We start from the raw sequence: 25,120 nt of genomic DNA, 5'->3' as shown, positions 1-25,120 counted from the left end.
TTAACTAAGGATTCTTGATTAATGTCAACTAAGACTGTCATTAATATTGAAAATAACCAAGATAAAACAATTGCATAATTCGAGACTGATTTGACTAATAATGAATTAAAAAACCTAATTATGGACTAATTTGATTAATAATGAATTAAGAGATTTAATTAATTGCAATAGGACTAATATTGATGTGTAATCTCTCTTATTTGACTTAGTAATTAATAATTTTGTTATGTAATGTTGTTTTGTGATCTCATTCCCATCCTTTACAAATATATCTTGAAGGGTCCTCCCTCATTAAAAATTATATTTATTTTTTAATATCTTTATTTTTAATGGCTATTAACTTAGTCATTCGTTATTTTTGAATAGAGATTAGCTCACACGTCAATTAGGAATGGTATGACTTATATTGAATAAAGAGTTTTTTTTGTATTTGATAATCTTTACTTTATAATTTCAAATTAAGTGTCTTTAAAATTCTTTTTTTGTTAATAAAATTAACCAAACATGTTTATTCTCTCTAGATGTATATTCTATTAAATAAATTAACGATACATTTGTTTAGGGATTTTTTACCACTCCTTTGATTCATATACTAGAAAAGTGAGTAAATATATATTTTTTATTCTCACTCATTTGTTTTCTTAAAGAATGGCACCCGATAAGAAATGGATGAATCTTATCAATGATCGAATTGGTAATGAATATGGAAAAGGGGTTGAAAAGTTTTTGGACTATACTTTTGAGAGATTAGGTCCTACAAATGAAATTCGATGCCCATGTGTTAAATGTGTTAATGTAGATTCTGGGTCGAGAGAATTAGTTCAAATGCACTTGATTGTTTATGGAATACTTCAAAATTATAGGACTTTGGTATCATCATGGAGAGAGGGAAGGTGAGCCTTTAGAGAATGAAGAAGATGATAATGACTTTATGGAAGATATTTTAAGAGATCTGCATCCTCAATATGGTCAATCATCTTCAAATGCACAAAATCTCAGTTCACCATATCATGTTGAGGAAGCAAATGAGAAAGCTAAAAAGTTTTATAGGTTACTTGATGATTCTAGACAACATTTGTACCAAGGATCAAGGGTGTCAAAACCATCAGCATTACTGAATTTACTCCACTTGAAGAATATAGGTTAATGGACAAATGAATCCTTTATAATGTTGCTAAAATTATTGAAAGAAGAAATATTACCAAAAAATTCTACTTTTCCGGATTCATATTATGAAGCTAAAAAGTTCATTCGAGACATCGGTTTTTCTTATGAAAAGATTGATGCATGTAAAAATGATTGCATGTTATTTAGGAAAGATAGCAAATACTTAGACTCGTGTAGAGTATGTGGCCTATTTAGATGGAATGATGGAATAAATACTGGAGAATCAAGGATTAAAGCTAATGGGAAACAAATTTCAAATAAATTCTTGCTTTATTTTCCACTGAGTCCAAGGCTGCAAAGGATGTTCGTGTGTTCAAAAACAACTCCTTATATGAGATGGCATTGTGATGCAAGAATTGACGATGAAGTGTTGAGGCATCCTGCTGATTCTATGGCGTGAAAATCATTTGACAAAGAATATCCAATTTCTCCTTAGAGTCTCGCAATGTACGACTTGGTCTTGCAAGTGATGGATTTCAACCATTTGCAAATTCAAAAACACCATACAGTATATGGCCTGTGATTCTTATTCCTTATAATTTACCACCATGGATGTGTATGAATTAGTCTAATTTCATATTATCCATGTTAATTCCTGCCCAGAAAGTCCCGGAGATGCAATTGATGTTTATCTTCAACTGTTGATCGATGAATTGAAAGAGTTATGGCATACTAGAGTGGAAACATTTGATGTATCTACTTCTCAAAATTTTTACATTACGTGCTTCATTAATGTGGACGATTAATGGCTTTCCAGCATATGCAAATTTGTCTGGATGGAGTACAAAAGGAAAGTTAGCATGTCCTTGTTGTAATAAGTATACTTTGTCAATGAGATTGACTAATGGTTTTAAAGAGTGTTACATGTGTCATCGACGTTATCTTCCGATGAGTCATAAATGGCGGACAGAAGGATTATTTTGATGGTAAATTTGAAATGAGATTGCAACATAATCCATTGTCGGGGAAAGATATCTTGCATCAAGTTCAGGACCTTGAAGGCATAATATTAAGTAAGGACTCTTCTATAAAGACACATGTATCACATGAAGAACGTGGAGATAATTGGAATAAGAAAAGTATATTCTTTGAACTACCTTATAGGGAAACATCTTTATTGAGACATAACTTGGATGTAATGCATATTGAGAAAAACATATGTGACAGTATTGTTGAAACAATTATGGACATCAAAGGAAAAAGTAAAGATAATGAAAAATCACGTTACAATTTGAAAGCCATGAATATAAGGCAGGAATTGCATCCTGTTGTGAAAGTAGAGTGTATTGAGTTTCCTCGTGCACCATATACATTATCTTCTGAGAGAAAACGACAACTTTGTTTGTGGATGAAGCAATTGAAAGTACCAGAAGTATTTTCATCAAACATTGCTAATTGTATAAATCTCAAGGAGAAGAAGATGACAGGTTTAAAGAGTCATGATTGTCACATTTTATTAGAGTATCTTATACTCTTGCCACACGTGGACTTCTGCCCGAACCCATATATGAAGTTTTAGTCGAGTTGTCATTATTCTTTTCTACTTTGTGTTCAAAATCATTAAAGATGGATGACTTGAAACAGCTTGACGAGAAAATTCCTTTCATACTATGCAAGTTGGAGAATATATTTCCACCCTCATTTTTTGACAACATGATTCATTTGCCTATCCATTTAGCAAAAGAAGAAATGCTTGGGGAACCTGTTCAATATCGATGGATGTATCCTATAGAACAAAAATTGCGTACTTTGAAATCCTACATTCGAAACAAAGTTCATCTAGAGGCTTCAATTGCTGAGGGTTATATTCTAAATGAGTGTATCACTTTATGCTCAAGATATTTTGACATAGTTGATAGAGGATGTGCTGAAATAAACGACGTATTATCTATATTTTTATCCATTGGAGAACTATCAACAGGGGTGGCATATAGTCTGAATACAGTTGAACAAGAACAAACTCATATTTACATCTTGAAGAATTGTGAAGAAGTTCAACCATATTACAAGTATGAATCAAATTTATATATATGTTTTTTATTTGTATTATAATTAGTATTAACAAATTTTAACATTTTCTATGTAGTGAATTCTTGGAACTTCGTGCTTGTGGTTCTTTGGTTTTGATGGAAGAAAATTGGGATAAAGAATTTATTAAGTGGTTTAAAACTAGGGTAAGTAACCTATTTGATATATACATATTTTTTTATATGATAAATGATAAGACTAAATTAACCTATATCTTTAATTAGGTCAATAGGTTATATAACTATGATCAAAGTAGGAAAATGGAAGACTTACTTTCATTAGCTCGCGGACTTACTCAATATGCAAAGAAATTTATTTCCTATAAAATAATGGATTCAAATTCCACACCAAAGACCATGATAATAGTTTAAGATCTCAAAATAACGGTATTTTGGTGATTGGAAATTATGGGTCAGAAAATATTGATTATTATGGGGAATTATTGCAAATTGTTGAAGTGCAATTTATTGGTCAAAGGCGAATTGTGTTATTTAAATGTAAGTGGTTTGATGTCTATTCTAAAGAAAAATGAGTCAAAATAGATAAATATGGGTTTGTTAGTGTGAGCTGTCAAAGGTTTTTAAAATCTGAAGAGCCTTTTGTGTTGGCTACTCAAGCATCACAAGTATTCTATGTCAATGATAATACTTACAAAGGTTGGCATATTGCGATGAAATATATCCGCGATATACTTACATGTTGAAGGTGAGAGATTCAAATTCTATGAATACTAATGATATTCACGAAGCGTATCAGAATCCAACGTAAAATTCTGACTTATTAAAGGTAAATAAGTTATAATTTACTTTGGAAATTGTTCATTTAACTAATATTATATATTACTCTTTAAATTATTCATTCAGTTCTAATTTTGGAAGATGTTTCAATTTTATTTGTACTTAAACTGTTTAATTATATTATTTTGTTGAAGTAATAAATAATTTTAAATTGTAATGTGGTTATATAAATGTAGGTAATTTGGATAATGGACCCTCCTAACCGAACAATTGTTAAGAGATAACTATTTGTAGCACCAACTTCTCTTGGTAGAGGGCATGAGAAACTTTTGAGGACCTCGACATCAGATGGACATAGCTCTACTCAAAGATGCAACCCTATTGATATTATATTGCAGCCAACTTGTGCAAATCTGGTTACGGAAGATATTACATTGCAACCAACTTGTGCAAATCTGATTACTGGAGACAGTTCATCCATAGGAAAAAGTTCTAGGCTACGAGGCAAGAATAAATGAAACTCACTGAGTAAATTGAAGACTGGAGAAAAGTTGCATGTTACTTTTTTTATGGGTCGTGCAGTATCTTCTAATCATAAAAGTTTTATTAGAAATCTCGGTTTAATCATACAAGATAGAAATATATGCCCAATTAGAGTGATTGCATGGAAAGACATTGATAAAAATTCATTAAACCACATGTGGGAGGCGGTTAAGGTAATAATAGTTTTCTAATTGTGTATAACAAAATATTTATTTTGTTAACTAACCGTCCAAATTTGTGTAGGAAAAATTTGATAATGATCAAATTGAACTATATCGTGAATCAACTCTTGATCATATGCGGTCTTTATGGAAGATTTGGAGAGGTAAGATATACAACAAATACGTGAAAAACTGCACTACGCGTCAAGAAGCTTTACTGAATATTCCTAAAAATTTTGACAAGAGTGACTGGGAATGGTTGATAATAAATCACTATATAAGTGACAGATTCAAGGTATTTAATCTTATTATGTCAATATTTATGTTATTTTTTAATTTTAATAAGTAATATTATTAACTTAATGCAGAAAACAAGTGAAAACAACTCGCGAAATAGATCAAATGCAACGATGCCTCATCGTACAGGAAGTAAACCTTTTAGGCAAATTGCTTATGAAATGGTAAGATGGATGACAAGTGCAATTTTTTCCTTTATAATTGATTTTCATCTTATACATATCATTATTATGTACATGGTGGAAAACATGGCAATCCACCTGATATTAGATCATTATTTTTTGAAACTCGGAAAAAAAGGAAATGATATTGTTGATCTTGACGCATTGAAAAAATATGTAAGTCTATATATGATGCTTTAAATATTTCTAGTCACAATGCATGTAGAAGACCAAATTATTGAGTGTTTATTTTATCTTAGAAAGCTTTTTTATGCATAATTCTGTGATTTCAAAAATTTATGTCAAATTAAAGATAATTTGTAAGTAACATTGTATCTTCTTGGTTTAGGATGAGATTTGTGAAGTGACTCATCAAGAACCTCATCTATCTTCTTTCCAAGTTGTGGAGAAATGTTTTGGAACTCAAAAGTATAATCATGTATTTGGTTATGGAGGTGGAGTAAAGCCGAAAGATCTAAGAGGACCTCTTCTAACCAAAAAAACAGATGAATCTAAATAATGATTTGCTACAATCAAAAGTTGAGATCTTGGAAGTTGAAGTTAAACTATAAAGGAGTTGCTAAAGAACAACAACATTCAAGTTAATGTGCAGTTGAATGCGTCATCTTCTAAGAACGTGCAAAAGAAGTCAAGGTTAATTTTATAACTCAATGTAATAAATAGTAATCCTATTTTCTAATTTTAATGTCAATAATGAAGGGGTTGGTTCACCGAGAACTATATTGATGAAGGAACTCGTTCAACGACAAGAAGTAACTAAAAGATTTTGAGGTATGAATTATTAGTTACTCGATTGTGGCTTATTTTTTATATTTAATGTTTATGTTTTTTTTTTCTCTAAGTCTAGATAATTTCATTTTTCAATCTTCTACGATGTTACCTCTTGTATACCATAGGACAATTATCTAACTTACTACCAACAACTTTTAAATCATGTTTATTACTAGTTATAGGCACTTCTCGTTTTTATTTTAGTTATTTTGTGTAATTGCAAGTTTCAAACATGGATTTCTGAAATTCAATGGGGTTGTTGATTGGTGGCTAGTTTATTAAGAAACTGGATAATGAAGGTTCATATTTACAAATTTATGTTACTGTCTTGTAGTTATGGATAGTGAAATAATACAGCTATCATCATCATCAAGAGGAAAGAGCTATTGTAGAAGGTAATGTATCTTTCATTTGTTTCTAACTTCATATTTCTATCATTTCCTTGAGCTGGCTTCCAAAACTTTTTAACTGATTTCAGACAAATTCTCTTTGTCTCTTAAGGTTAATATAGTGATAGTCTTCAGTTGTATGGCTTGTTGTATGACATGTTAATGTTGAGATTCCAGTTTTTAGTAGTATCTCATGGTTAATATTATAGTTGCAATTTAAGTAAAAAAACAATTTAATTTGTTTGTCGCAATCACATGAACGAGTTAGAGTACCTAGGAAACTTGCAAATTGTTCAATTAAAACTTGAGACATGCACATGTCCTTCATTGCTTTGTTTATTTGTGACATGTTGATCAATTGCAAGAACAACACCAACCTTCATGCATTTAGAGAGACATAAATAATATACAGTGAATGTCAATTACTTGACTTCCTTAACTAGATTGAGCCTATTAGTTAAATATAATTCATTCAAGTTAAGGACATTGATGAAAAGCTAGTCCATTTCATTTTCACATTAAATTGATGAATGAGTATGAACTAATTTATATTATGACTTATTTTCTTTGACATGGACTACTTGAATGGTTTTAATAAAATGATATTTTGATAAACGGATGAGAGTTTTATGTTCTATGAGTTCAAATTTATATTTGATATATTTTGTATGCATTTTTAAGATCGATAAATAATATTTGTATTGATAAAAATGTTATATTTGTTTGTTTTGATATTATAAATGATCTATTTTAGTATTAATTTTTTTTATTCTTATTTAGGTTCATAATAAATTTGTTAAAAAAGAGTATTAATATATATATATATATATATATATTGGGGGATGATTCAACCCTTTTAGCCACAGTAATTTATGCCCTGAGCCATTTTTTAGCGACAGTAATTTATTCCCTAAGCCACTTTTTTAGCCACAGTAATTTACATCTGTGGCCAATCCTTTAACCACAGTACTTATTCCTGTAGCCATGTTTTAGCTACGGAATCAATAGCGACACTTAGCCACAGGTGCATTTCTTGTGGCTATTGACTTTTAGCGACAGTAATCAAACCAATAGCGATAGTAAATACTGTCGCAATTGCACTTTATTATACCAGTGTATGTTAAACATGCCAAAAACGTGAAAATGTGTTAAACAAGTGAAAATGTGTTATAAGTGTGAAAACGTGTTAAAAATGTCAAAACTGTTTTAAACGTGTCAAAAACGTGTTAAACGTGTGAAATACGTGTTAAATATGTCAAAAACGTGTTCAACTTGATTTGGAAGATGATTAGTTTATATTGGATTATAAATAGAGAATTAATTAATTTATATAATTTGGGTAATTTGGGTAACCATAACCCCAACCTAAATTAAACCCAACCCATACTCAACTCAACTCATACTCAACCCAATCCAACCCAACCCAAATTAACTTATCCGGATTAATATTTTGGGTTTGGGTTAGGGTTGGGTTTGAGTAAACCCAAATTATGCTCACCCTTAACCTTTAAAATGCATTTTTTTTCTCCTATTATTGTATTATATTAGTAAATATGAGTTTATATACAAATTAGAGTGTTTAAATGTAACTTCATGAAATAATAATTAAACTATATAATATATATAAAATAAATAATTAAATTTTTAAAAATAATAATTTAAATTGTAATATTAAAATATATAATCAAATTTATTGAAATAATAATAATAATATAAATAGATAAATTAAAATCCCCTTCAATAAAACAAAAATTTTAAAACTAGGTACTCCATCCAGCAAAGTTCAAATATAACTTATGTTGAATTTTGTAATATAAATCTATCTTTTTCTTTCCATTTAAAAATTTGGTCTTAATTACCTAAGTCAAATCTTGAGTATTTCTGTGTAGTCACATTCACATGGAAATAAATGTCTAAAAATGTAAAGTTGGTTTACTAAAGCAGGAGAGACCATTTTCTAAAAAAAAATAAAAAGTATGAGATACTGATTCCACTACTAGTTCACTTACAGGAGAACTAGATGTTATAGGAGCAAATGCAATTAAAGTTTCTGTCACCCGTTCATAAATACTAACATGAGAGAATCATTTAGCTTACTTACAAACGATTTGATATGTTCTTTAATTACCCTGGCGAAACTAGGCACAAGAATGGAATTTGATAGATTTGAAGCAGGACAGGAAGAATTTGATAGATTTGAAGCAGGACAGGAAGAGAAGTGTCACCTCCAGTCCAAAGAGACCTTAAATTAGCCAGAATTGGACTTTGTGAAGAGAGTTCAGTGTCTAGATTAAGTAAAGAGCTTCTCTCATTTACAGTGACAGCAATCTTCTTCTTCTTTTTGAATCTTTGAGATTGATGTATATGCTGGCCGATATGGCTACCCAAAAAACCGAAGGGTCTGGGCGGCACCTAAAGAGAGGGAAGGCCTGATTTCTCGCATTGAACATTGAAATTACGGGTTCAGACTGTTCAGTTCGATCTATATGCGAACGTGTTTGTATTTAGTTGTGAAACCGTAGAAATGAAGAACTTAACAGTGATTTGGTGCGATTCGATAAGCTAAGCTAATAATCTAGGTATTTTGAATAGAGAAATCTAAATACCTAGGGAAGAAAAGCGTATGTATCTGCAGAATTACATACAACTGCGTCTGCAATATTCCTCTTCTCTTCTTCCTTGGATGAATTTCAGTTCAGAGAAGGAGCGAGTACACAAAACCTAGAAATATACACTACTGTAAGTAACACTTATGTTGGTTTGTATGAGAAACATCAGGATCATAGCCCTACATTCCTTTCAGGTAGCATCATCTAGCGCTTCTTTTTTCTTCAAGTAGAATCAATCGTAACTTAAGAAGACATTGCTAGGATTTTCTTCTTAGGTTTATTTAAAATACAATTCTTCTTAGGTTTATTTAAAATATAATTTATATTTATAAAAATACAGTTTGGCTACAGAATAAAAATCATGGGGCTGGTTAGGTATATTTGGTGTCCCTTCAGTTTTTTCTTTTACCGACAGCGACGGACCCATTAAACCCTTGTTAATATTTGTCGCTATTGCCATCATCTATATATAATGATGCTTAATTTTTAAAGTGTCTGGATTGCCGGGTCGAGAGCTGTGGTTAATTTGGATATATGTGAGAGTAAATTGATACTTAAGTCAGATTGTGGGTTGACCCGCCCCATAAACTTAAAACGGTTAAAAATAAAATTAAAATGCTATAGGTATGGTTCGAACATGCAACATAACAAAACAAATACAATCTTTTAACCAACTAGGCTAAGAACACTTTATATTTTAAATTCAACCCAAAATTTGGTAAATGCGTGACATTTTAACAATATAAGTTCAACTTTTCAACTAACTAATCTATATATATATATATATATATATATATATAATGATGCTTAATTTTTAAAGTGTTCGGATTGTCGGGTCGAGAGCTGTAGTTAATTTGGATATATGTGAGACTAAATGGATACTTGGGTCGGATTGTGGGTTGAGCCGCCCATAAACTTAAAACGGTTAAAAATAAAATTAAAAATGCTATAAGTATGGTTTGAACTTACAACCTAACAAAACAAATACAACCTTTTAACCAACTAAACTAATAACACTTTATATTTTAAATTCAACCCAAAATTTGATAAATGCGTGACATTTTAAATTTTAAAATATTCGGATTGCCGGGTCGAGAGCTATGGTTAATTTGGATATATGTGAGAGTAAATATATATTTGGGTCGGATTGTGGGTTGACCCGCCCATAAACTTAATAGGTATGGTTCGAACTTGCAACATAACATAACAAGTATAACCTTTTAACCAACTAGGCTAATAACACTTTATATTTTAAATTCAACTCTAAATTTGATAAACGCGTGACATTTTAACAATATAAGTTCAACTTTTTAACTAACTAATCTATATATATGATAGAAAAATTAAGTAAGTTAATTTTCGAAACCGGCCACACATTACATGTTTGAATATTTATTCTAAATAATCAAAAAGGGAGAAATTGATAGAAAAATTAAGTAAGTTAATTTTGGAACCGTCCAGACGAACTAAACAGTTGTTAACTTTCATGTGCAGGTACAGATCAAAACCGTATGAACCGGTTGGGATATCAAAACCGGTTGCTGCTATACTTCAAAGAAATCAGTTCCAAGTGATCAAGTTAAGATCAGAGGAACCGATTTTCACTCTCTCAAGCAACCGGTTAGCCAAGACAAAAACTTACATACCAGCCGGATCATACTACACAAGACACAAAAACCGGAAGATTCAAACTTCAAGAATGACGTACCATGACGAAAGAAACGTGTCTTGAAAGAATAAAAGAAGATCAGATCCGATCGGAAGCATGCGAGGAAAGCAATGATGCTTTATTGATCCGAAGTTGACAACCGGAGGTGCATGCCAAACACGTGTCCAAATCTGAAAAACCGGCTACGTCATCTTCTACTCAGAGCTGCCTGCATGACTGTCAGGTGTTGAGGAAAATGAAGCGTGCAAGCAAGCTCTCTACACCAGGCGTGATAACGATCAACCAATCCAGAAGAGAGAGAAGAAAAACGACCGTTGGCTCTTCTCAGCTATAAAAGGAAGACGAGTCGTCTTCATTTAACGTATCATCAGTTCTGAAAGTTGTAAAGTCACGAATTACGAAACGCATTAAGTTCTAGAGAGATATATTGTTTTATTCCAAAACCAGTGTGTCTAAAACCGGAAGCTTTTTGTGTGTTGTTGTGTTGAGTTGTTGTATTACATCAAAGTGTGAGTTTGGTGTAACCGGCGAGTAGCGAAGTTGGGCTCGACCGGAGGTACTATTGTTAACTAAAAAAGTTAGTGGAGATCCTTCTCATAACCTGAGAAGAAGGGGTGACGTAGGAGGGTTTGCTCCGAACATCCATAAATAAATCCTTGTCTCGTGTTCTTTCCTTTGCTTTTATTACTTAGCCTAACCTCAAACTAATCATACTCCTAAAACCGGTCACTCATATCCATAAAACCGACTCCTCCTAAAACATCATCTAAAGTCGCATAAGTTGCTTCAACCTGAAACAGACATTTCCGCCCTTGAACCCGGTTCAAGAGTCTGTGACAGATTGTGTAGTGCTGAGAACGGTTATAGTCTCTAACCGGACTATCACCAAAGTGTGTGTGTTGTAAGCGGCCACCCTTCCCGAAACCGGAAAAAAACAACCCGGTCCTCCAAGGGCATCCCCGATCCTAACAAGTGGTATCAGAGCGAGGTTCTCAGCATTCAAGCAACTAAAGAAGATGGGAAGCATGACCCACAGCGACAAGCCGCCAATGCTAAACAGCGAAGCGTTTAGCAGTTGGAAGAAGCAGATGTATCTACATCTGATAACATTAGATGATGAGATGAGCCGAGTCCTGAAAGAGGGACCGATCAAAATCAACAAGGAGGCAGAACTATGGACGAGTGAAGATCGAAGACGGAGTAACCTGGACAACCATTGCATGAGGCACATCTACAAGGCTATAGATAATAACACTTTGAACAAAATATCAGAGTGTGAAAATGCAAAGGAAGCCTGGGAAACGATCATTCAGATCCATGAGGGAAACGAAAGAACCAGGGAGAACAAAATCTTGGTGGCTACACAGAAGTACGAAAATATAAGGATGAAACCGGGGGAAAACATGAAAGAATTTAGCAACCGGTTCACCAGTGTAGTCAACGAGCTTCAAACACTCGGAAAGAAGTATGACAACCGAGAAGTGATCATCAAAGCCCTAAGATCTCTACCAAGCACGTGGGACATCAAGACCATGGTGATGAGGGAATCGAGCACACTTGGGCAGATGAAGTTGCATGATGTGTTCGAAGATCTAAAAGCCTACGAATTCGAGATCAAATCTCGGATCGAAGATGAAGCATCCACATCAACCGCAACCAGAGCTTTGGTTACATCGGTGGAACCGGCGGGCCACGTATCAACCGTTCCGGCTCCAGTCAAAAACACCGATCAAATTACTGAAGATGTGATGGCGATGCTAGCTCAGAAATTCGGGAAATTCATGAAGAAGAGCCAGCCACCATCTAATAATGATTTTAATTATAACTATGTAGATAAATCAAACAAAAGATGTTATAACTGTGATGGTTTTAGACATTTCAGGTCAGAGTGTAGAAAACCAAGAAGAGACGATAGAAAACCGGAAGGAAACTATCAAGGAAACAACTATCAGGGGAATAACTACCAAAGCAACCGGTATCAGGGAAACAACTACCAAGGGAACAACTACCGGGGGAAACAACAACCAACGAAAGGACTACCGGAGAAGAACGATGATCAACATGCTGACGAAGGAAAGGAGATTCAAAAAGCGCTCATTGCATCCGATGGTGGAAGTGAGTGGGCATACTCCGATAATGAAGACGGTGAAGAGAAAGTAACCTGCTTCATGGCAAATGACGAAGAGGTATTCGACTTTTCTTCTGATGAGTTTACCAAAGAAGATCTAGTTTCTGCACTCAACCAAATGGTTGCTGAGTTCAGAAACATATCTGCGTACATACCGACCCCTGTAGAAACTAAAACCGAACAGATAAATAATGTATATGATAAAACATGTGAAATCGAAATGTATGAATCGGATGAACTATTCTCAGATAATGAGAAGACAGTTCAACCGGTAACCGAAACCGATGAACGAGCAATGTACGTCACGGCTGCGTGGGAGAGATCACGACAAGCGGTAAAACAAATGTGCAACTATAAAAGACATCTGAAGTGTAGGTATGGTATCGGTTATGAACCAAATAAACAAAATGAAACAAAACAGTCTAACGGGATAAAACTCACGAAAAATAATCTTCCATTTATAAAATTTGTCAAAAGTTCACAAACCGAAAATGACCTAAAACCGGAAGAAACGCTTAAATATGTAAGTCCTACTGAATCTGAAAAATGGCTTCATCCTGAGAGAAGGAAAGTCAACCGGAAACCAAGTAAACCTAATAAAACTCGACATCAAAGAAACTCATCACAACATAAGGCATTCTTGAGCAACAGCCAAGAAGTTAAGCCAAATGTTATAAAGACAGATACCGGGAAAGTGATCCGACTCATTCAAGTCTGGATCCCAAATGGACTAATCAACCGAGGACCCAACTGAATGTGGGTACCAAAAAGGTGTAAATAATTGTTTGTTGCAGGTCAGGAGGAGCAACCGGCTAAGGAATTCAGAATGGTACTTGGACAGCGGATGCTCAAGGCATATGACCGGAAACAAGGAGCTACTAACCGACATCAAGTACGAAACCGGAGCAGTCATCACATTCGGGGACAACTCGAAAGGTAAAACTGTGGGCAAGGGTAAGATTGTCCATGGTAATCTGTCTATAAATAATGTACTCTTAGTAGAAGAATTGCGTTTTAACCTGTTAAGCATAAGCCAAATGTGTGATGTGGGCTACAAAGTTGAATTTCATAAAAACACATGCTTAGTCAAAAACCAGGATAATGACATTTTATTAACCGGTAACCGAATAGGAAACATTTACAAAGTTGATTGGAAAACTGATTTTGAAAAACCTGTGTGTATGATAGCCGAAAATGATCCAAACTGGCTTTGGCATAAACGGTTAAACCACTTGAATTTCAAAACAATTAATTTTATTTGTTCCAAGGAACTAGTTCACGGTTTTCCAAACGTTAAGTTTTCAAAAGATAAAGTATGTGATGCATGTCAAATGGGCAAACAAGTAAAATCATCTTTCAAAAGTAAAGGAAATTATCAATCTGAACGATGCTTAGAACTCTTGCATATGGATCTGTTTGGTCCAGTTAAAGTAACTAGTTTAGGAGGCATGCATTATACTATGGTAGTTATTGGTGATTATTCGAAATTTACTTGGGTTATTTTTCTAGCTTCTAAAAATCAAGCAACTCCAAACCTGATTAATTGATTTTGAGAATACAAATGAAAAATCAATTCGAGTGAATAAAATTAGAAGTGATAGAGGAACTGAGTTCATAAACAGCAATTTAACTACTTTTCTTGATGATTCCGGTATTAGGCACGAGTTGTCTAGTGCCAGAACTCCTCAACAAAATGGCCTGGCTGAGAGAGAAGAAACCGAACTCTCAAGGAAGCCGCAAGGTCAATGATAGCTGATTCGGGTATTGCTCAAAAGTTTTGGGCTGAAGCTATCAACACCGCTTGCTATACACAAAATCGATCTTTAGTAACTAACGGTTTTCTAAAACTCCTTTTGAAATTTATTTTGATCAAATTCCAAGCGTACGGTATTTTCGAATTTTTGGTAGTAAATGTTTTGTTCACAATAACGGCAAGAATTACTTGACGCTTTTGATGCTAAATCCGATGAGGGAATAATGTTGGGATACTCAGCTGTAAGTAAAGCCTACAGAATATACAATACTAGGACTTTAACAGTTGAAGAAACCGCACACGTTGTTTTCGATGAATCGGTTGAACGAAACACTGCATTACCCTTCGACCTTCACAACAGAATGGAAAATTTTAATATCTATTCTGATGATGAAGACGAGGTTCCGGTTTTTAGACGCTTTGTCAAGGACCAAGCGGTTGATGCTGAAATTCAGCCTGATCAAGCTGCCTTACCGCAGAAAGTTGACGCTTCGGTTTCTACTGAAGAAATCGGTCGGTCTGACTCTATTCAACCTACCGATCAGTCTAACCTTGATCAGCCAACTGAAAGCTTGGTAGATACGTCTCGGATTAACCTCAGAAGGAACAAAAATCATCCTCTTGAACTAATAATAGGTAACATATCCTCACCCGTCCGAACTAGGCAACAAAATTTGGATCACTATGAAAACTCTGCTTTCATATCACAAATTGAGCCGAAAAAGGTGGATGAAACATTGTCAGATCCAGATTGGATCTTAGCAATGCAAGAGGAATTAAACGAGTTTGAGAGAAATAAAGTCTGGTACCTAGTCCCTAGACCGAAAAACAAACCGGTTATAGGAACACGATGGGTATTCAGAAATAAACTCAATGAAGACGGTTTAGTTACGAGGAACAAAGCCCGGTTAGTGGCTCAAGGATATAAACAGGAAAAAGGCGTTGATTTTGAAGAATCATTCGCCCCTGTAGCTAGACTTGAGGCCATCAGAATATTTTTAGCATATGCAGCTTTCAAAAATTTCAAAGTTTTTCAAATGGATGTTAAGAGTGCTTTTCTAAATGGTAAAGTAAATGAAGAGGTATATGTTAACCAACCTCCAGGTTTTAAAAATCCAGAACACGAAAATCATGTTTACCGGCTGAATAAATCCCTTTACAGTTTGAAATAAGCTCCAAGAGCTTGGTATGACACTTTGACACAATTTCTATTTGATCACAAATTTACAATAGGTTCGGTAGACAAAACACTTTTCAAATTTGAAAGGAAGGAACAAATCTTACTTGTTCAGATTTATGTTGATGATATCATATTCGGGTTAACCGATCCAAAATTATGTGACAAGTTTTCGAAAATGATGACTGATAGATTTCAAATGAGTATGATGGGATAATTGAGTTTCTTTCTAGGACTTCAGGTTAAGCAGATTGAAGCCGGAACTTTCATAAGCCAACCGAAGTACACAGCCGAACTGTTGAAGAAATTTGGGATGGATACATGTGCCGAAGCGGCTACGCCAATGAGTCCTTCAGTAAAGCTGGACAAAGATGATGATGGTCAAGTCGTTGACATCACAGCCTATCGAGGAATGATCGGATCGTTGCTATATCTAACAGTCAGCCGACCTGACATTTTGTTTGCGGTTGGAGTGTGTGGAAGGTTCCAAGCAAATCCAAAGCAATCTCATTATATGGCGGCCAAAAGAATTCTAAAATATCTAAAGGGAACTCAAGAAGTGGGACTTTGGTACCCAAAAGACTCGAGTTTCAATCTTATAAGCTACTCAGATGCCGATTACGCAGGATGCAAAATCGACAGAAAGAGCACAAGTGGAACTTGTCAGTTCCTGGGTGACCGGTTAGTAACTTGGAGCAGCAAGAAACAAACATCTGTTGCAACATCAACCGCAGAGGCAGAGTACATAGCGGCTGAAAGCTGCTGTGCACAACTTCTATGGATCCAACAACAACTAAGGGATTTTGGGATAGAGGCCAAGGAATCTCCAATCTTCTGTGACAACACCAACGCCATAGCGATTACATACAATCCGGTGTTGCACTCAAGAACAAAGCATATCGATATCCGACACCATTTCATCCGGGAGCATGTTCAGGAGAAACACATCCGGCTGGAATATGTCTCAACCGAACAACAAGTAGCGGATATATTTACAAAGCCGCTACAGGAAGCTAAGTTCTCTCACTTTCGAAATATCTTGGGACTTACTAATCTTAATCAATTGATATAATGATCATGTATGCATGTAAGAAACCGGGATATGTGTTCAGGGAGAAGCTAAAGCTTCTTAAACCATATTCAAATGGGCCATTAATAAATCAAATATGTTAATCGGGAGGAAGTCTCCGGTTATGCCCGATCACTTCATAATTTCAAATCAAATGTATATTTACTATACGGTTGAAATAACCGGGTTGAAGTGGATAGAACAAATCCAAAGTTGAACAAATGTTAACATAAATCAACGTTTCTTCACAATCGGAAGAAAATATCCTACTAAAACCGGTCATGGAAAACCGCTTAGTACAAATGCATTCTGGTCTGATGGAATGAACTTTTCCGGTTAACCTGGGATGACTGGCTAAGTTTTCATGCATATTTTGACAAATGAAGCCTGTAATCAATAAAAACAAGTCTACCACAATCAAGATGACGACATGTGTCCATCATCAAGAGAGGGAGACTCACATCTTGTCAATAGATATTTGTCATCATTGTTATCTTGGTAATAATTAGATTTTATCTTGGAAATAAACTTTAGTTACTTCAACAAGTTAAGGTCTATTAAGTAGCTGATGACATCATCAAGCATGCTTAAACTCATTAATACCAGCCGAACCTCGGGCTATATAAACCAACTATAATCCTTCACAAAAACTTCACAAGATCACTATTCACAAATATCATTCTTGAGATAAATCCTCTCTCTCAAGAACATGAACTCCAACTCCTTAGCAAAGAAAATTCTATTGGCAGATTTTGACTCAATCTACCAATATGAAGATCATGAAGTCAAAGAAATGTTCTTAGCTATAGAAAGAAGCGGGCTAAGGAGTTTCCTAGAGAATAGATTTATTCTTGACTACCTAGTAGTCGAAATATTCTTCCAAACCGGAAAGGAAGTGCACCGAGATATCATCGTTGCACAAGTCTACGGTCAAAAATTCTTATTCAGCGAGACGGATTTCGCTGTACACTGTGGTTTGCCCAATGAAGGGGTAACCGACCTAACATACTCCCCGGTGACAATGGAAGAGATGTGTCGCCGGTTCTCAGGATCTGATATCCCGGTTAAACCCTAGGGTGCTAAAAGCCAACTGTCTCATAAGTACCAGCTTCTCTGCGAGATCCTGGGAAAATCTGTCTTGTGCAGAGAGAAGAGTTACTACTACACCCAAAGGCTCTTCGAGATGATGATTGCTGTAACGGTTGGGACACCGGTTAACTGGTCCTAGATCATCTTCAGTTACCTGAAGAAGATGCTCCTTTCCAACAAAACTGGCTACGCTCCTCAGCTGAGCGGTTTTTGTGCAAGTCTGGACATCCACTCCGGACCATTCGTAACTCTCCATCCAAGGCATGTGCTCACCAAGGAAAGAGTACAGGAGATGATCGACCGGTGGGAAGCGGTGAAAGCTAGAAGAAATCAAGCGGCTGAATCATCCAACGTCTAGCCTATCATTTCCTCTGTCCAAACTTTATTTTCTTTCCAAAACCGGTAATTTTGTTGTACTACCGGTTTTGATCATCAATCAATGAATCAGATTTCTTTCCTCTTTTAAACTTAAAAATCATTAATGATCAAATATTCAATGTGCCGTATCAAAAATCAAATCAAATCTCTTGGAAACAGAAATTCTCATTATCAAAAAGCATGCCTGACTTGACTAGACAAGACATGCCTTTATTCTCTTGGAAAATCACAAAGACATTAATGACTAGACATAAACAGCTAGATTTTTCAAATGTTCTCATTAAATGCTCTCATCCATTCCAAGCTATAAAAGGAGGCTCATTCCCTCATTTTCAAAACACGCTTCAAGCATTCCTTCTCTCTCAAACTTGAAAGTTCAGAAAGTCCTTCCAAAACCTTCCTCACACCCTCTTCATCATCATGTCTGCAGAACTCAGAAACACTCTTATCATCGATTTTGAAGATATCAAAGATAGCGCATACTATGATTGCATCTTTCAGCATATCATAGATTCTGGGCTGCAAGGTTTCCTTAAAGGTTCAGACACCATCCTCGTGGAGGAGGTGTGTGAATTTTTCAACAATGGTCATATTTTAGATGATGGCAGCATCCGCACCATCGTCGACGACCAATTCTTCCAATTTACCGAGGAGGAATTCGCCAACTTCTTTCACCTTCCGACTGAAGGTTTTTCTGATTTCCCAACGCCATACCTACCGGCTAAGGAAGACTTGTTAAGGATCTTCTCTTCTTCCTACACTCCGATCAAGGACTTTGGGAAGAAAGAAAATCTCGCTCCTCACTACCAACTCTTTCACGATTTGGTCTAAAGGTCTATCATAGGCCGAATGCCGAACCAGAACTACAGCCGGGAGGCATTCGACATTATGATAGCCATCATTCGCAACTCCTCCATCAACTGGGCCACCTACCTCTACAACAAACTGAAGCAGCTCATGACCGCTGCAAGAGGAAGGACCAGTTACGCTCCTCAAATCACCCGGTTCCTGATGTCCAAGCGTCGCAACCTTGGAACCGGTGTTCCGGTTGGACCATCCAACACCATCTCCATACTCATGATACACAAGTGGTTAACAAGAATTGAGGAACGGTTTCCTCAAAACACCATGGAAAAGTGGTATGAAAGGAGGATGGAAGGAGGATGGTTCACAGAAGACTAAATTCTCTTTCTTTTTATTCTCCGGTTTCTGGTCATTTTGTTGTACGACCAAAACCGCTTAAATGTTCACCACTTTATTTATTTATGAAATATTTTAATCTTCAAAGTCTCCGGTTTTCATTCATATTTTTCCTTCCGGTTGTCTAAACTTATACAAAAGCTTCAAGTTAACCCAAAAACTTCCGGTAAGAAAGTCTTCAAGTAAAACCAGAACCTCAAGCAAAAATGAAAAATTTGAAAAAACCGTAACCGCCCACGGTTTTACCTCCCAAAATTTACCGCCCATGGGTTTTCCGCTTTTACCGCCGAAAGTTACGGCAGTAACTTTTGGAGGGAAAGTTGGCGCCAAAAACATCAATCGACGGTTCATCTTCAAACCGCTCGGAACCGCCATATATATAAGTTCACAACTTCTCATTCAACTCTTGTGCTTTCTCTCTCTACCAATTTCCAGATCTTCAAAGCTTTCCTCTCTCCGATCTTCATCGTTCTTCATATCTTCTTCTCAAAATCATCATGGATCTGAGCAAAGCTCCATTCCAATGGATGTTACAAGTGGATTTCGCAGATATTGACGAACATGCTGATGATAAAAACAAGGTTGTTCTTCAACTTCTAAGAGATTCTAGGCTGGAAAAGTTTCTGTCTGGTCCGTTCATCATTTATCCGGCGGCGGTGACGGAGTTCCTGGCGACGGCGACACTGTCAAAAAGGAAGATCTCGGCCACAGTCAACGGGAAGGCCATTCTCATCACCGAAGAGCTTTTTGCTGAGGCTCTCGGTCTGCCCAACACAGGTCTGGACCTGAAGATTGATTTAACCAATGCAGAATCAAATGCTGCCCGGTTGGTGGTCTCTTTCTCAGGACAAGATCTGGTGATCCATTCTAGCCGGAGGAACAAGCTAAAACCGGAATACAGATGGTTGTTGACTGTCATCGCCCGCTCACTTCAGGGAAGAGGAGGAAATTTTGACAACCTGACGAAACTCAAACTCAGAATGCTGTTGGCCATTGTCCGCGGTGACAAGGTGGATTTGGGATACGTCATCTACGAAGAATTTTGCCAGATGGTGATAAAGAAAGATGGTCGGGTGCAGGCCTTTGCAATGCAGATCGTCAAAATGCTCGAGTTCCTTAATGTGGAACTAGGTGAAGGTAAACCGCTTCCAATCTCCACTATTCTTGACTCAGAGTCAATGATCGAAAAACCGGAGAAGACGATCAAACCCAAATCCTCAAAAACAAAGTCGTCCAAAGGAGCCAGTTCCTCGGCTCCGGCTGAAGAAGAAACCAGACAGAAGAAACCGGCGAGAAAAGCGGTTGAAACCGAAGCCTCACCAGAACCGAAGAGGAGGAAGAAGGTAGCTGCGAGGAAGAGTTCAAAGAAACCGGCGGACTCCGAGAAAACGCTTTCCTCGGATAATCCACCAGAAAGAACCGTAGACGTCTTTCAACCCATTCCCATCAACACCGTCGTTCCTACCCCCGTTCCATCTCATTCTCCAAGGCAAACCGAATCTTCGGGGAGCCAAGAAAACCAGTCCGTTTCCAAGGAGGAAGCAGAGGTAAGCATTCACTCTGAAACCTCCAAGTCACCAAGTAAACGAGTTGAAGAGGTATTAGTCAATGTGGGCTTGAATACCTCAGAAGCAATTGATAATGTGGTCCAAGAGATCACAAAGGAAACCGAAGAGGACGATGTTTCAAGTCGTCGGAAGCCAGTTGATCAGGTTGATATACCTGATCAGAGTGAAGCACAACCGGTCGAAGAAACAGCCAAAACAGCAGATCTTACCCCTCCGGCTCAGGAGGAAAATTTTGAAGAACAGGAACCTTCCGGTTCCGCAGGAGGCAAGACAGCTCCAGAAAACCGATTGGCTCGAGATGGGCTATCTGACTCAGCGACAATACCTGAAGGTTCTGTTCAGGTCAACAAAGGCAAGGGGGTTCTTATAGAAGATACATCGGTAACAGGACAGGGTACGCTGCAAAGCGGTCCCCAACCAGAAGCCATAACCGGGGATGAGGTTACCTTTACCGCAGAGGAGGAAGATGAAGTCTTCGAGGAACTCATCAGGGACATGAACAAGGGTGCCAGTGAAACGATAGCTCCATATATCCTGTGGGTGAAGCTCCGATGTGAAACAAAAATATCCGACATGGCTCCAGGTTTGAACGGCAACAAATATTGGGACAAGCTCATCATGCTGGAAGAGAGGGCCCTTCAGTTAGCTAACACCAACCTTATTCAACCTGCCTTTAGCAAAACAGCAGTAATCCTTGAAAACGCTCGGTTGCAAGCGGTGGAGAATGCCTTTCAAGAAACTCAAGGAAAGTCGCTATCTCCGATTGAAATGAGAATGACCGAACGGTTTCTCGCGGTGCGAGAACAGCTTGTCCAAAATCTCGCTCATTGTGATGTGCAGTGGAGGAAAAGTTGTCAACGCCAACTCAATAATGCCGACTTTTATCAAAGTAAGCCTTTCTATGCGGCCGGTGAGACATCCGAAACGAATGAAAACCTGGAACCAGAATCCTCTCAAACGACTAAGGCTCCTGAATTCGATCAAGTAAAGTAAGCGGTAATTGAGAAAATTGATTCATGCCTTGGAAGCTATAAAACCGCAACCGATGAGAGGATTGCAACGGCTGAAGCTAATTTGTCCAACACGATAAAGTCCATGATAGATACGGCCATGCAGACCTCAATCAAATCTTTGATCGCCGAGTCTGTCCAAACCGCAACCGCTCCATTGTTAGACATGTTGCAGGCAATGACCATCCAAATCGGGGAGATGTCCAAGGTTCAAGTCAGCACAACTCAAACGCAAATCGAAACGGATGCTGAAACCGCAAAGAAGTTGCAAGAGGAAGAGATAGAAAGGGAACGGTTACAGAAGGAGATTGAAGACAAAGACTACGCGCTTGCCCAACAATGCAACGAGGAAGAACAGGACAACATCCAGAAACTCCAACATGTTCAATCGTCTCACTCAATGGATACAAGGAACAAGAAGAAACGAAGTGCAGTTAAGAACGTGGTCAAGCGGGAAGAACAAAGAGTAGTTGTACCAGTCGTGCTGAATGCACAACCGCTTGATGAAGAAGAAGAAGAAGAAGATGCTGAGGAACTTAACCAACGGAAGAGAAGGACAACCGAAGAATCAACCGCAACTCCAAGCGTAAGACAAATTATCGCTCCGCCACCTCCTCCACCAAAACCAGTCTGTACCAATTTTGGGTTCAAGAAAAAGGGTACCGGTCATTCAAGTGTATGGGCCAGAATGATGATTGATGCTGAAAGACGTGAGAGGGAGTGGAAGGCAAGAGAGGAAGAAGAAAGAAGACAGCTTGAGAAAGCACCGGAAAAGGAGCTTCACAAGGGGGGACCATCCAAGCCCTAATCTCTCTTTACTTCCGTCAAAACAGCTTATGTTTAATTATGACTCGGAACTTGGTTATGTTATTTTTTATGGCATTTTCAACATATATTTTTGAAAATTCAAACATATGCCTTTGAAACACTTTTTCTTCAGAAACAATCAAACACAAGTTAATTTTCGAAACCGGCCACACATTACATGTTTTGAATATTTATTCTAAATAATCAAAAAGGGAGAAATTGATAGAAAAATTAAGTAAGTTAATTTTCGAAACCGGCCACACATTACATGTTTTGAATATTTATTCTAAATAATCAAAAAGGGAGAAATTGATAGAAAAATTAAGTAAGTTAATTTTCGAAAACGGCCACACATTACATGTTTTGAATATTTATTCTAAATAATCAAAAAGGGAGAAATTGATAGAAAAATTAAGTAAGTTAATTTTGGAACCGGACAGACGAACTAAACAGTTGTTAACTTTCATGTGCAGGTACAGATCAAAACCGTATGAACCGGTTGGGATATCAAAACCGGTTGCTGCTATACTTCAAAGAAATCAGTTCCAAGTGATCAAGTTAAAGATCAGAGGAACCGGTTTTCACTCTCTCAAGCAACCGGTTAGCCAAGACAAAAACTTGCATACCAGCCGGATCATACTGCACAAGACACAAAAACCGGAAGATTCAAACTTCAAGAATGACGTACCATGACGAAAGAAACGTGTCTTGAAAGAATAAAAGAAGATCAGATCCGATCGGAAGCATGCGAGGAAAGCAATGATGCTTTATTGATCCGAAGTTGACAACCAGAGGTGCATGCCAAACATGTGTCCAAATCTGAAAACCGGCTACGTCATCTTCTGCTCAGAGCTGCCTGCATGACTGCCAGGTGTTGAGGAAAATGAAGCGTGCAAGCAACCTCTCTGCACCAGGCGTGATAACGATCAACCAATCCAAAAGAGAGAGAAGAAAAACGACCGTTGGCTCTTCTCAGCTATAAAAGGAAGACGAGTCGTCTTCATTTAACGTATCATCAGTTCTGAAAGTTGTAAAGTCACGAATTACGAAACGCATTAAGTTCTAGAGAGATAAACTATTTTATTCCAAAACCGGTGTGTCTAAAACAGGAAGCTTTTTGTGTGTTGTTGTGTTGAGTTGTTGTATTACATCAAAGTGTGAGTTTGGTGTAACCGGCGAGTAGCGAAGTTGGGCTCGACCGGAGGTACTATTGTTAACTATAAAAGTTAGTGGAGATCCTTCTCATAACCTGAGAAGAAGGGGTGACGTAGGAGGGTTTGCTCCGAACATCCATAAACAAATCCTTGTCTCGTGTTCTTTCCTTTGCTTTTATTACTTAGCCTAACCTCAAACTAATCATACTCCTAAAATCGGTCACTCATATCCATAAAACCGACTCCTCCTAAAACATCATCTAAAGTCGCATAAGTTGCTTCAACTTGAAACAGACATTTCCGCCCTTGAACCCGGTTCAAGAGTCTGTGACAGATTGTGTAGTGCTGAGAACGGTTATAGTCTCTAACCGGACTATCACCAAAGTGTGTGTGTTGTAAGCGGTCACCCTTCCCGAAACCGGAAAAAACAACCCGGTCCTCCAAGGGCGTCCCCGATCCTAACAATATATATAATGATGCTTAATTTTTAAAGTGTTCGAATTGTCGGGTCGAGAACTGTGGTTAATTTGGATATATGTGAGAGTAAATGGATAGTTGGGTCGGATTGTGGGTTGACCCGTCCATAAACTTAAAACGGTTAAAAATAAAATTAAAAATGTTATAGATATGGTTCGAACTTGCAACATAACAAAAGAAGTATAACCTTTTAACCAACTAGGCTAATAACACTTTATATTTTAAATTCAACCCAAAATTTGATAAATGCGTGACATTTTAACTTTTAAAGTGTTCGGATTGTCGGGTCGAGAGTTGTGGTTAATTTGGATATATGTGAGAGTAAATGGATACTTGGGTCGGATTGTGGGTTGACCCGCCCATAAACTTAAAACGGTTAAAAATAAAATTAAAAATGCTATAGGTATGGTTCGAACTTGCAACATAACAAAACAAGTTTAACCTTTTTACCAACTAGGCTAATAACACTTTATATTTTAAATTCAACCCAAAATTTGATAAACGCGTGACATTTTAACAATATAAGTTCAACATTTTAACTAACTAATCTATATGTATATATATATATAATGATGCTTAATTTTAAAATTGTCCGGATTGTCGGGTCGAGAGTTGTGGTTAATTTGGATATATATGTGAGATTAATAGATACTTGGGTCGGATTGTGGGTTAACCCACCCATAAACTTAAAACGGTTAAAAATAAAATAAAAAATATTATAGGTACGGTTCAAACTTGCAACCTAACAAAACAAGTA

The sequence above is a fragment of the Impatiens glandulifera genome, chromosome 1 (genome assembly GCF_907164915.1).
Source record: "Impatiens glandulifera chromosome 1, dImpGla2.1, whole genome shotgun sequence".
NCBI lineage: Eukaryota > Viridiplantae > Streptophyta > Magnoliopsida > Ericales > Balsaminaceae > Impatiens > Impatiens glandulifera.
The sequence above is the reverse complement of the archived record's forward strand: the minus strand, read 5'-3'. Positions refer to the sequence as shown.